The sequence below is a fragment of the Oncorhynchus mykiss genome, chromosome 6, assembly GCF_057628025.1.
Source record: "Oncorhynchus mykiss isolate SJ-2025 chromosome 6, ASM5762802v1, whole genome shotgun sequence".
NCBI lineage: Eukaryota > Metazoa > Chordata > Actinopteri > Salmoniformes > Salmonidae > Oncorhynchus > Oncorhynchus mykiss.
In genome coordinates this window covers 11,483,325-11,495,625 of record NC_143027.1, presented here as the reverse complement: position 1 = coordinate 11,495,625, position 12,301 = coordinate 11,483,325, and positions in this window count along the sequence as shown.

Genomic DNA, 12,301 nt, shown 5'->3' with positions numbered 1-12,301 from the left:
TGGTTGCCAAAGTTCCATTTCCTACAGACACATTTCTCTGATTTCCAGATATATTTCTGTCTTCATTGTTCTATGGTTTATTTTTTATTATATGAAGTATCATTACATATTAATTTGGTACAATGTGTTGCCCTGCTCTTGCACTTTCACAGAGTTGCATCAGATAGAAGGGTAAGGTACACTGACAAACACCCATGGAAATTATTCATGAATGTGTCACAAGCATGGTACCTTCAAGGCTAAGGTAGCACAAGGTGAAATGGAAGGTGTGACAAAGGACTATTAAAATCAGCTGGCATGCTATTAAAGTCAAGGAGAACCGGTCATTCATCCACCTGTCTTGTCAGAAAGCCTACCAACAAGGCCGGTCATTGATGCCATTTGAGATTCAGACACGTAGTTGGAGCTGGTCTGATTGATTTGGCACAAACACAGATAAACATCTTGCCTTGAATCAGACGGAGCCATAAAAATATTCACAACTGCCTACTGCAAACCTTAGATTGTTAGATAGAAAATTGTTGTCTGCAAACAACTTTGGCACAAACAAACTCCCCAATTTACACAAGACCCAATAGGGAACATGGCCAATGGTCAGACACTTGTGGTTTGCACTTACATAATGTATAATTATGTCACACTGACAGACATTTCAAGTCATAAATAACTAGTTGTAAAACTGAATCTGTCCAGGTCTCTCAGTCGCAGAGCCCTGAATAAACAGATCCACATGACTGGGAATCACTCGTTGCATCTTTACACATGACATCCCCTCTGCTATCAGGCCTTGTCTGATGTCTCTGTCCCCAGACTTTCTGTGGGTTCTGTGTTTGACTCCTGGCTGTCAGATGGGCCGGTGTGGGCTGTCCCCAGTCCTGCTCCAGCGCCTTCTAACTGGGGTCCAGATATTATCACTGAGCTGGGCCGGAGAGTCTCCATGTTCAAGGTCCTCATACACCTTCTCTGGGGAAACGATGAAGAAAGCTTGTTTTTAGCCAGAATCCGCATGTTTTCATAGGCTAGAGTGATTCACCATCTTAGCAGCTGTGTGCTCTGACATAACACAATGTTGTAAATTGATTCCGCAGTCTCTTCATGGCCAAAGGTTTCCATGTTTACTGCGTTTATCTCATAGGCATATTGTGGAAAAAATACTGTATCCTTGACCTTGGATTCAATCACCTTGTGATTGAAGAAAGAAGAAAGTGAAATGAAACATTGGTATGAAGAGTTTCATCAACATCAAGTTGCAAAAACCTTATTTGTCAAGACGTATTGTTTTTCAATGTTGGGAAATGATTTTGAACTTGGCATCAATTCCAAGGCTGATATTTTCCTGGCTAGCTATACTGGATACCTGCCTTACTTTGCCTGGTGCTGTTGTGCAATATTTACTACGCATTACAACTCATTATTAATCATCATTCCAACTTCCAGGGATTACCTGGAGGTAATCACATATTGTGTGTGACGAGCAAAAACTAAAGCCAAGCCATCTGGCCCCTGTCCTCTGTTGGAATACAGCCCCTCTGGACACCCAGAGAGACAAGGCTCCTTGTACATCACCCCGCCTCCTTCCCTGCCTACCACCACCCCTGTCACCTGATCCTGAGGGTATGGGTCACAACTGTCATATCTGTCCCCTCCCCGCACACCCACACAGATACAAGCACGCTCTCTCGCTCTTTCTCTGGGCTATACTCAGGGGGGCCCAGCTGTGGCGAGGCTCACCTAGGGCTGAAGAGAGGATCACAGAGCATTGAGGAGCTGTGGCCAAGCTCACCCAGGGCTGAAGAGAGGATCACAGAGCACTGAGGAGCTGTGGCGAGGCTCACCCAGGGCTGAAGAGAGGATCACAGAGCACTGAGGAGCTGTGGCCAAGCTCACCCAGGGCTGAAGAGAGGATCACAGAGCACTGAGGAGCTGTGGTGAGGCTCACCCAGGGCTGAAGAGAGGATCACAGTGCATTGAGGAGCTGTGGTGAGGCTCACCCAGGGCAGAATAGATCACTCGTGGAGGATGACAGCGCTCTGAGGAGCTGAAGGTCACCAGTGTCGTGATTATGTGCCAGAGGTGGCCAAGCATGGAGCATTCCCAGTGATTTTTTATTTCACACAGAATAGCAATTCATGAATGAAATGTGTTTGTTTCCAAAACGATGAAAGACTTCTCAGTCACCTGTTAGAAGATTAGGGATCATCATTATGATTTTGGAAGGATTTTGATTCCTGAATATGGAGACATGACAATGTCAAATCATCACATGGCAGAAATTCAAGAGCTCAATGAAAACGACAATGTGGAAAAATCTGCTGTAGCACATGCAAGAATATAGGATTTCATTAATAAAATCAACCTCTTAAGCCTAATTTGGGATTCTCGGACCGTTTATATACCGTATATATATTAAGGAGTGTTTATATACCGTATATATATTGAGGAGTGTTTATATACCGTACCCGGCCTTTAACGTAATTTCTGTGCCGAATCTATTTCATGTCATTACAGGCGAGGTCAAGGGGCCAGACAGCGCATCAGTCACTCTTTTTACATTTAATATTGACCCCTTTAAAGAGACCTGTAACCTATTGACCCCTTTAAATAGACCTGTAAACTATTGACCCCTTTAAAGAGACCTGACCTGCATCCCAAATGGAACCCTATCCAATATGTAGTGCACTACTTTTGACCAGAGTCTATAGGCCTTATGTAGTGCACTACTTTTGACCAGAGTCTATGGGCCTTGATCAAAAGTAGTGCCCTACATAGCGAAAAGGGTGACATTTGGGACACAGCCCTGGTCTGAGGCACATTACAGAGAAGAGAGTGGGTGCCTGTGAGATATCATCCTCATGATAATATGATGGCAACCAAACCCATTGGAGATGTTTATCTATGAAGGGAACCAAACCCATTGGAGATGCTTATCTATGAAGGGAACCAACCCCATTGGAGACGTTTATCTATGAAGGGAACCAAACCCATTGGAGATGTTTATCTATGAAGGGAACCAAACCCATTGGATAAGAGGACTGGCCACCCTTCATAACCTGGTTCCTCTCTAGGTTTCTTCCTAGGTTTTGGCCTTTCTAGGGAGTTTTTCCTAGACACCATACACCTGCATTGCTGGCTGTTTGTGGTTTTAGGCTGGGTTTCTGTACAGCACTTTGAGATATCAGCTGATGTAAGAAGGGCTATATAAATACATTTGATTTGATACATTTATCTATGAAGGGAACCAAACCCATTGGAGATGTTTATCTATGAAGGGAACCAAACCCATTGGAAACGTTTACCTATGAAGGGAACCAAACCCATTGGAGATGTTTATCTATGAAGGGAACCAAACCCATTGGAGACGTTTATCTATGAAGGGAACCAAACCCATTGGAGATGTTTATCTATGAAGGGAACCAAACCCATTGGAAACGTTTATCTATGAAGGGAACCAAACCCATTGGAGATGTTTATCTATGAAGGGAACCAAACCCATTGGAAACGTTTACCTATGAATGGAACCAAACCCATTGGAGATGTTTATCTATGAAGGGAACCAAACCCATTGGAAACGTTTATCTATGAAGGCAACCAAACCCATTGGAGATGTTTATCTATGAAGGGAACCAAACCCATTGGAAACGTTTACCTATGAAGGGAACCAAACCCATTGGAAACGTTTACCTATGAAGGGAACCAAACCCATTGGAGATGTTTATCTATGAAGGGAACCAAACACATTGGAGATGTTTATCTATGATGGGAACCAAACTTATTGGAGATGTTTATCTATGATGGGAACCAACCCCATTGGAGACATTTATCTCATCACTGTTTTCTCTTGTAACTATTATAGAGATTACTATTCATTGTTTACTTACAAACCATTAAAGTGACAGAGGGAGAATGATTTATTGCTGCAATTCCATTGATTTATACGGAATCTATTGTTGAAAATAATTATATGGAATCGTGCTATATACTGTAATAACATGATGAGATCCTATCTCACACTGAGCAAAAATCAACAATTATTTCATAACACATACAGTTGAAGTCAGAAGTTTACATCCACTTAGGTGGGAGTCATTAAAACTTGTTTTTCAACCACTACACACATTTCTTGTTAATAAACTATAGTTTTAGCAAGTCAGTTAGGACATCTACATTGTGCATGACACAAGTCATTTTTCCCACAATTGTTTACAGACATATTACTTCACTTACAATTCACTGTATTACAATTCCAGTGGGTCAGAAGATAACATAGTTGACTAAGTTGACTGTGCCTATAAACAGCTTAGGAAATTCCAGAAAATTATGTCATGGCTTTAGAAGCTTCTGATTGGCTAATTTACATCATTTGAGTCAATTGTAGGTGTACCTTTGGATGTATTTCAAGGCCTACCTTCAAAATCAGTGCCTCTTTGCTTGACATCGTGGGAAAATCAAAAGAAATCAGCCAAGACCTCAGAAAAAAAATAGTCTGGTTCATCCTTGGGAGCAATTTTGAAATGCCTGAAGGTACCACGTTCGTCTGTAAAAACAATAGTACGCAAGTATAGACATGGGACCACGCAGCCGTCATACTGCTCAGGAAGGAGACGCGTTCGGTCTCCTAGAGATGATAGTACTTTTGTGTGAAAAGTGCAAATCAATCCCAGAACAACAGCAAAGGACCTTGTTGCTACAGCAAAACAAGTCCTTTATTGACATAACCTGAAAGGCCGCTCAGCAAGGAAGAAGCCACTGCTCCAAAACCACTATAAAAAAAGCCAGACTACGGTGGGGACAAAGATCGTACTTTTTGGATAAATGTATTCTGGTCTGATGAAACAAAAATAAAACTGTTTAAATGGACAATGACCCAAAGTATTCTTCCAAAGTTGGCAAAATGGCTTAAGGACAACAAGGTCAAGGTATTGGAGTGGCCATCACAAAGCCCTGACCTCAATCCTATAGAACATTTGTGGGCAGAACTGAAAAAGCTTGTGCGAGCAAGGAGGCCTACAAACCTGACTCATTTACACCAGCTATTATTCTGACATTTCACATTCTTAAAATAAAGTGGTGATCCTAACTGACCTAAGACAGGGAATTTTTACTAGGATTAAATGTCAGGAATTATTAAAAACTGAGTTTAAATATATTTGGCTAAGGTGTATGTAAACTTGCGACTTCAACTGTAGATGCTGCATAGATACACAACTTTTTTCCCATAAATAATTCCAGCTGTGCTGATGATGTGTGACGTGTGAGAGAAGAAGAGGGCTGAATGAACAACATGATAAGTGCATGCAATAGCTAGTGAGTTAACTGTGAGCCATCTAGGGTTTGGTCTCGCCCACCATCCCAGTCTCATCATTCATTAATAGATGAGGTCTCCCAGGGGGTCGGTTTCCTCCCTCCTCACCTCTTTCCCCATCTCCCTCCTCAGGGCGGCAGGAAGCCTGGCAGGTAGGAGCGTTGGGCCAGTACCCAAAAGGTTTCTGGATCGAATCCCCAAGGTGACAAGGTAAAAATCTGTCTTTCTGCCCCTGAGCAAGGCAGTTAACCCACTGTTCCCCGGGCACCGAAGAAGTGGATGTCAATTAAGGTAGCCCTCCGCACCTCTCAGATTAATTGCGGAAGACACATTTCAGTTGTACAACTGACTAGGTATCCCCCTTTCCCCTCCCCATCTGTTCTCAGTCAGGGCCGCCATTCACTATTCTGACAACACAAGCCACTCCTACCACTGAAAAGCACACACCACAGCCTCTATCACCGGGCTTTTATGGTACGAGGCCTGAACTGACTCCTTTCAGGAAGTGACGCAGTGTACCTGAAAAATGGCGCAGCAGTGGAAAGATCATCTCGTAATGGGCCGTCTCTGACTGCCTCTGGAGATCAGGTGCTATCCACAAACATCTACAGATACATGACGAGGTCAGGCAGGCAGGCAGGCTGGCAGTAAATCTCCTACTACGCCCAGACAATGTTATGTCTTTCCTCCGCATTAACTAGATGGGCTCGACAGAGGGGTGCTTTTTAATGGGGCTATCTGGTGAGGCTTACTGCCTTGGAGGCAGCCCTGCAGCCCAGCCTGGATCAACGCCCCCTGCGGTCAATCTGCCTTTCCTTCCCCGTGCAGATGCTGAAGAACTGAAGCTTTTTCCCCTGAAAACAACTAAATACATGAAAACTTCACTTAAACAGTATGAATGAATGAAGCATGAACAACGTGACTCCTGGTTGTTTCCATGTTGACGTGCATTGGGAAAAACATGGTCAAAGGGCTTTATCAATACATTTGATTGATTGATGTCTTCATCCATGGAATCGACTTCTCTAAGCAGTCCGAGAATATCAACGGTATTTCTGAAGTGTCTCTGCTTTCTTATTTTTATAATGCACGTCGATACAATGAACATGTCAGTACAGTGAATTACTGGTGTTAAACTTGATCATAATCAGTCAATTAATACCGGTATCATCTATTTTTGAGACTACTGTTAAGGGTTGATAATTGTTTGCTTTACAACCCATTAAAGTGACAGATCATTGATCGATACAGGGAGAATTATTTATTACCGCAATTCAATTGATTTATACGGAGTCTATTGTTGAAAATAATGATATGGAATCGTGCAATATAATAACATGATAAGTTCCTATCTCACACTGAAATATCAAGTGAGCAAAAATCAACAATTATTTATAACATATAGATGTTGCATATATAAACAACTTTTTTTTCATAAATAATTTCATTTTTTTTAATAAACATGTCAGATGAAAACACATTCCTCTCCAGGTTTACTGTGTTCAGGTTTACTGTGTTCAGATTGTTTACTGTGCTGATGATGGGGGTGGCAGGTAGCCTAGTGGTTAGAGTGTTGGGCCATTAACTGAAAGGTTGCTCGATCGAATCCCAGAGCTGACAAGGTGAAATTCTGTTGTTCTGCCCCCGTTCATCATCATTGTAAATAAGAATTTTTCTTAACTGTCTTGCCAAGTTAAATATAAAATAAAACAATTGTGTGATTGAATACTTCTGTGATAGAAAATAATGTACTACTATCATCTTTGTCACTTTTTGCAGTGGTGGAAAAAGTACCCAATTATCATACTGGAGTAAAAGTAAAGATATGTTAATAGAAAATGACACCCAGTACAAAAACTACTTGAGTAAAAGTCTAAAAGTATTTGGTTTTAAATATACTTAAGTATCAAAAGTAAATGGAATTGCTAAAATGTACTTAAGTATCAAAAGTAAAAGTACAGGTATAAATAATTTCAAATTCCTTATATTAGGCAAAGCAGACGGCCACATGTTCTAGTTTTCATTTATTTACAGATAGCCAGGGGCAATGCTCCAACTCTCAGACATCATTCACATATGAAGCATGTGCTTACTGAGTCTGCCAGATCAGACGCAGTCGGGATGACCAGGGATGTTCTCTTGATAAGTGTGAATTTGACCATTTTCTGTCCTGGTAAACATTCAAAATATAAAGAGTACTTTGGGTGTCAGGGAAAATGTATGGAGTAAAAAGTACATAATTTACTATAGGAGTGTAGTGAAGTAAAAGTAAAAGTTGTCAATAATGTAAAGTACAGATACCCCAAAAATCTACTTAAGTAGTACGTTAAAGTAATTTTACTTAAGTACTTTACACCACTGCCATTATATGTCTCAATATGGTTCTCTCTCTCTCTATTTCAATTAGACAATTCTACATCAAAACGACCCATCTGTACCATGTAGACTAGGGCTGTCTAGTCTACTTGTGCATGCTACAGAATGTATCACTGGTAATTCATATTGGCTGAAGAAGATGTAATCATGCATGCTGAAAGGATTCTCCACCATGCACGTTAAGTTACTCCCACACCTCACACAGCTGCCGTGCCTCAGTCAAGCACATTATGGAATTATGTAAAAGTAAACACTGCAGACTGTAAACACTGCAGACTGTAAACACTGCAGACTGTAAACACTGCAGACTGTACAAACTGCAGACTGCGAACTGTAATCACTGCAGACTGTAAGCACAGCAGACTGTAAGAACTGAAGATTGTAGGCACTGCAGACTGTAAGAACTGCAGACTGTAAGAACTGCAGACTGTAAGCACTGCAGACTAAGCATTGCAGACTGTAAGCACTGCAGACTGTAAGAACTGCAGACTGTAAGAACTGCAGACTGTAAGAACTGCAGACTTTAAGCACTGCAGACTGTACGAACTGCAGACTGTAAGCACTGCAGACTATAAGCACTGCAGACTGTAAGCACTACAGACTAAGAACTGCAGACTGTAAGAACTGCAGACTATAAGCACTGCAGACTGTAAGCACTGCAGACTGTAAGAACTGCAGACTGTAAGCACTGCAGACTGTATCATCAATCAATCAAATGTATTTATAAAGCCCTTCTTACATAAGCTGATGTCACAGTGCTGTACAGAAACCCAGCCTAAAACCCCAAACAGCAAGCAATGCAGGTGTAGAAGCATGTATGAATTGTCAAACTATGAATTGTCAGACTTTATGAATTGTTAAACTGTATGAATTGTTAAACTGTTTGAATTGTCAGACTGTATGTACTGCCAGACCTACTCATTTAGCAGATAAGTGTGGCTCTAGTCTCGCACACACACTCCAAATATTGTGACATGTCTAAAAGGTGATCATATTGTGACATGTCTATGAGGTGCTCATATTGTGACATGTCTATGAGGTGCTCATATTGTGACATGTCTATGAGGTGCTCATATTGTGACATGTCTATGAGGGGATCATATTGTGACATGTCTATAAGGTGCTCTTATTGTGACATGTCTATGAGGGGATCATATTGTGACATGTGTATGGGGGGATCATATTGTGACATGTCTATAAGGTGCTCTTATTGTGACATGTCTATGAGGGGATCATATTGTGACATGTCTATGAGGGGATCATATTGTGACATGTGTATGGGGGGATCATATTGTGACATGTCTATGAGGGGATCATATTGTGACATGTCTATGAGGGGATCATATTGGGACATGTCTATGAGGGGATCATATTGTGACATGTCTATGAGGGGATCATATTGTGACATGTCTATGAGGGGATCATATTGTGACATGTCTATAAGGTGCTCTTATTGTGACATGTCTATGAGGGGATCATATTGGGACATGTCTATGAGGGGATCATATTGTGACATGTGTATGGGGTGCTCATATTGTGACATGTCTATGAGGGGATCATATTGTGACATGTCTATGAGGGGATCATAGCACAGTAGCACCATAGAAAGAACCATCAACTCTTCTGCGGTAAATGGATTATCCTTTTAGTGGTGCACAGCAAATATTTAATCATGATCGCCACCGCAGCACAGAGAGCAAGCTAAGCTATAACTAACTTACTGAAGCTCGACCGCAACAAAGCTCTTTCATCCACTAAGTCAACAAGGTGCACAAAAATATTAATCAGACAATATAGCTTACTTTAGAAGCAAGTACTTATCATAATTCACAGTCTATTATTAGTACTATAGGCTAAGCATGAAATGTTCATGTTCTTATGCTTAACTCTCAAAACTGAAAATGTGGAACAGCTATAACCTCTGTGAAATACTGATACAAGACCATGACCGTAACACTTCAAGACCGTAACACTTCAAGACCGCAACACTTCAAGACCACGACACTTCAAGACCGTAACACTTCAAGACCGTAACACTTCAAGACCATAACAATTCAAGACCGTAACACTTCAAGACCGCAACACTTCAAGACCGCAACACTTCAAGACCACGACACTTCAAGACCACGACACTTCAAGACCACGACACTTCAAGATCATAACACTTCAAGACCATAACAATTCAAGACCGCAACACTTCAAGACCATGACCATAGCACTTAAACACCATGCCTATTATAGACTATGCCAAAAACAGTCCTCAAGTTCTAGGACAAATTTTAAGACTTAAACACTATATTTTTGCATGGTCTAACATTCAAGTCTACACAAGTGTAATGAGATGAATACAGTTGTAATTGCCTGTTTCAGAGAAGTCTTAGAAAATGAGGTTAAAATGGATGAGAGTGTGGGCTAGTGAGGGGGAGGGCTGGGCTGAGGGAGGTAGTCTGTCGTCAATCTCATTAGCACACACATTCACACGCACACTTCCCTCCCTACATAGAAGCAATTGACACTGCTCCTCATCCCACAATGGTCCTCCCTTCCACATACACAAAAAAGGACGCATGTACAGACACTTGTTCAAGCAAACACACACACACACACACACACACACACAGAATGACTGGCGCACGCAGACACAATTACATGGTCACATGCCCACCCACACACACACACTCTACTTAATCAATCGTGTTGGCACAGCAGTCCTTTCACAGCTGTTCTTCCACTTAGGCTGAAGACGGCAATATCTGGCTATTGAAAAATCTGTCCATTTCCAAATTAGGAGACGGACTCATATTACACAGGTCGGAATAAAGACGCATAAATACTTAACTACCTGCATAAATAAATGAACAGAGAAATAAAAAATAACAGGCAAGTTAGTTACAGAAAACACACAGACTCAAACAAAGCCTATGTGGGTAAGCAAGGCAGGCACTGAAATGCAGGACAAATAAGGTGTAAAGTTGGACAACATGGAAGGGGTAGATTTCTGAGAGCATTAGGAAGCTGCATAAAGTTAGTGTCTGGAGTGGAGGACTGTTCTGTGGTAAACAGATGGAAAAATGTACAGAGGCAATAGGATTTTCTCTCTGGAACCTTAGGTACTTGGATTTGTGAAACAGGATTAGGTGATGTGTAATAATATGGGTGCTGTAGGGGTAGACTTGCTTATACTCTGCTGTGTGTGAGTGTGTGTATGTGTGTGTGTGTGTGTGTGTGTGTGTGTGTGTGTGTGTGTGTGTGTGAGTGAGTGAGTGAGAGAGAGAGAGAGAAAATATGGGGGTTGAGGAGGAAGTGGTAGGGATTAGAAGATCTCAAGGATGAAATGGGTTTTCTCAGAGGTTTAAGAATTTATGTGACTGTCCTAATTTGAGGACTGTGGCTATGGTGAAATGAGCAGGTTTTGTTGGGATGGCCCTCTCAGTACTGAAAAACTGAACTCTACAATAAGTCCCCAGACAAAGACAGCTACTGCTACACATAACACAGGAGAATCATGGTTATCACTCATGTTTTCCAATCTCGCTCCTCTATTACCGCGGAAATGTCAGCTTCGCTCATAACTCACAAGTGCTATCTAGAAAAACACAATTTCCCAGTAATATCGATAGTCTTGTTTTGCGTCATATGGACACTGGTATTAAGGCCCATTTATAAGCTACACTACATGGCCAAAAGACACGCTAACCCTTCAAATGAGTGGATTCAGCTATTTTAGTAACATCCCCGGCTGACAGGTGTATAGAATCGAGCACATGTCCATGCAATATCCATAGACAAACATGGGAGTAGACTGGCCTGTACTGAAGAGCTCAGTGACTTTCAACGTGGCAACGTAATAGGACGCCACCTTTCCAATAAGTCCGTTTGTAAAATTTCTGCCCCGCCCCAGTACACTGTAAGTGCTGTTATTGTGAAGTGGAAACGTCGAGGAGCAACAACGGCTCAGCCGCGAAGTGGTAGGCCACACAAGCTCACAGAATGGGGCCACTATGTGCTGAAGCGCCTAAAAATCGTCTGGACTCAGCAGTGGCGACCCGTCATTCAGATCCCCACTTCTTTAGCTACAATTGATTTATTTATTAATATATTGCATATTATACTTTCTTGGGCTGTTTTGCATGTTATTTTGGCATTAATACATGTCACATAGCCATTTGTAAACAATGTAAAAAAATATACAGTTGAAGTCAGAAATGTACATACACCTTAGCCAAATACATTTAAACTAAGTTTTTCACAATTACAGACACTTAATCCTAGTAAAAATTCCCTGTCTTAGGTCAGTTAGGATCACCACTTTATTTTAAGAATGTCAGAGTAATAGTAGAGAGGGATTTATTTCAGCTTTTATTCTTTCATCACATTCCCAGCGGGTCAGAAGTTTACAAACACTCAATTAGTATTTGGTAACATTGCCTTTAAATTGTTTAACTTGGGTCAAACGTTTCTGGTAGCCTTCCACAAGCTTCCCACAATAAGTTGGGTGAATTTTGGCCTATTCCTCCTGACAGAGCTGGTGTAACTGAGTCAGGTTTGTAGGCCTCCTTGCTCGCACACGCTTTTTCAGTTCTGCCCACAAATTTTCTATAGGATTTATGTCAGGGCTTTGTG